The sequence below is a fragment of the Vigna radiata genome, chromosome 9 (genome assembly GCF_000741045.1).
Source record: "Vigna radiata var. radiata cultivar VC1973A chromosome 9, Vradiata_ver6, whole genome shotgun sequence".
Classification (NCBI taxonomy): domain Eukaryota; kingdom Viridiplantae; phylum Streptophyta; class Magnoliopsida; order Fabales; family Fabaceae; genus Vigna; species Vigna radiata.
Window position 1 is genome coordinate 17,465,174 of NC_028359.1, and position 3,093 is coordinate 17,468,266.

Below are 3,093 nucleotides of genomic sequence, written 5' to 3' on the forward strand. Positions count from 1 at the left end.
TTGAAAATATTTTAACATTTGTGTAATAACTTGTGAACTTATTCCATCTCTTAGAGTTGAAAAATGTGAAAGTGAACATTTTGTTGAAGCCTTCTTGTAAGGGTTTGATCAAACATGTCATAGTCAATGATTACATCTTTTGGCTTAACTGTAATATTAATTACTACTTTTTCAATAGTTAATTTTAGGATTAAACTCTTTTTTGATTCTTAAGTTAAGTTCTGATGTTCAGTTTAGTTCTTTTTTAAAAATGTCAACTTTTAGTCCTTATGATTTGAAAAATGTATTAAATCAGTCTCATTAAGTGATTTGTTGTTCATATCACTTTTTGTTAACAAATCACAAAATATTGGATACCTAGGTATGAAAACTTGTGATTTTGTGATTTGTTGTTCATTAAGTACTGTCATGAGGACTGATTTGATATATTTTTTATATCATAGGAATTAAAGGTTGATATTTTTAAAAGCAGGGACTAAACTGAACATCAGAACTTAACTTGGGAACCAAAAAAGGATTTAAACTTTATTTTTAATTGAATTGTATAATCCAAGCATGGTTTAATCGAATTTAAATTACTTTATTAAATAACTATTGGTATTAATTAATTTGTAAGTGTACTCTTTTAATATAAAAGAATATGGTATTATAAGCTATGAGAATTTTTGGCAATTAACTTTTATAGATAAAATGATTGGGATTTTCTTCCTCCACCCATGTTTCCTTCTTGCACCTCCATAGTTTTTTAAATTCTATTGATATCTTTGTTGTAGTTATACCTAGTGTAATCTGTAATATAAATTTATATTTTAGATTTTACGGTTCTTAATACTAAATTGTATAATGGAAATAATTAGTATGCAATTTGAATTACATTTTGGATTATAAATTTTGTAATATAAAATTAAATTCTGAATTATATAGTTTATATATACAGTTTGTAACATAATTTTTTATTATGTAGTGGTCGAATTTGAAATACAAATTACACTTTAAATTATTTAAATTATATTGGAAAGAGTGCAGAGGATTTAATTTGAACTGTTATTATTTTGCAAATTGTTTCTTTTTTTCCTTAAATCTCTTCTTCCTTTCTCAAATGAAAAAGAAAATAAAAATAAAAATTCAGTTCAGGTTTAGACTTATTTTTTAACCAGTTTGTTTTTCTCTCTTACAGTTTAAAATTCGATTTTTTTGAAAACTAATTCTTATTTTAAACAAATGTGTTATCTATATAAATATTTGGTAAGGTACTATTTAGATCACTTTTTAGCTAATGTGTCCTGTTTGGGTGAATATTTTATATATTAGTATATCTATACACATCTATACATTTATAACTATATATAAAAAAGATAATACAATTTTTTAGTATCCTCTATTTCTTTCAATTTTACCTTCTTAATTATTATTTTTAAAATTTAACTAAGTATTTGTAATAAAAAAATATTTTCAATTTTATCATTTCAGTAACTATTTTTTTTGAATTTAAATAATTACTCACTATAAAATAATTATTTATATTTTTATCATTTTACTAACTATTTTTTTAAAATTTAAACAACTACTCATAATAAAAAATTTATTCACACAATATTGATTATAATATTTTTATGTCAATAACTAAAATTTATTTTTATCTATAATTATATACAGATTTTATTTTTCAATTTTACCTTTTTTTAATTACTATTTTTTAAATTTAAATAATTATACATAATAATAGATAAATTCTAGTAAATATAACTTAATAAAAGTTAATTTACTTTATATATTAACTTAATAACATTATAATTTTATCACTTACTAATATAGTACTATAGATATTTAAAAAGTCCATACATATTATCGCGTCTGTATTTATGTTAGTCTATACTTATATACAAAAGAGATTTTTATTTTTGGTGTCCACTTTTTTTTTTCTCACTTTTACCCTTTTACTTTAACTGATTTTTTAAGTTTAATCATTTTTTAAAAAACTTAACTATTTTTCTAAATTAAATAAATAAAATATATACTAAATAAATAAAAATAATCTCCAAAAAAAAGTAAAAATTATCTTGTAAAAATTATTTATATTTATTTTTAAAATAATAAATTCATTATCTTTTATTATCACATAAAAATGAATACACATACGTACTTGTTTTCACTAGTCTATAACTATATATAAAAAATATAAAAAAGATACACGTCTTTGATATCTTTTTTTTTTCTCATTTTAATATCTTAATTTTTATTTTATAAAATTTAAATAATTATTCATAAAAAAAACTATTTTTAGTTTTATAATTTTAGTAACTATCTTTTTTAATTCAAATAATTATTTTACAATGATTATTTGTCACACCCCATTAAATTCTCCACTTTAGTGGAAGACACGTGTATGTCCCTTTTGATTTCCCTAGGTTAGTGGGAGACCAACTGGTAGTGCATTTAATTTCCCCACCTTTAAGAACCACGCAATAGTAGGGAAGATGAGCTTCTGCAGGAAGTGGAATCCAAGTGGCAGCGCACGGAGTACAGAATGCTTTAGTGGGAACCAGGTGGCACGACCATTGAGTTTCCCCATGGAAGTGGGAGGCAGAAAGGGCAGTTGCATTTAATTCCCCACCTTAGGGAACCGTGTGGCAGCAGAGGGAATGAGAACTTCTAGAAAGTGGAAGACATGTGGCAGACAAAGAGTAGACCAAACGTCCTTTTTGGAGGCAGTATTTAAAATGAGATTTTGAAAATTGGTGTCACTTCTGCATGCAATCCTTCTCCTTCCTCAAACTCAATTCCAGAAACCACCATTTTCTCCTCTTTCTCTCTAGAAACATCAAACTTCTCTCTAGATTTCTAACCATTTCCCCTCCTCCGATCACCAACTTCCTTTTAGATTAAATCTTCCCGGCGACGAGACCTTCCATTTGCTCCGATCAGAATCTTGTTTGGAGCACTTTGGAATCTTGAATCCTTAGAAGTAGTGTCTTCAAAGACTTAGAAGAAATAACTAGAGTTAGAGGTAAGGGAAGCTTATAAATTTAATTATGATGATTTTTGTATGCATGATATTATGAGTATATGATTGATGATTGTATGATTTGAAAT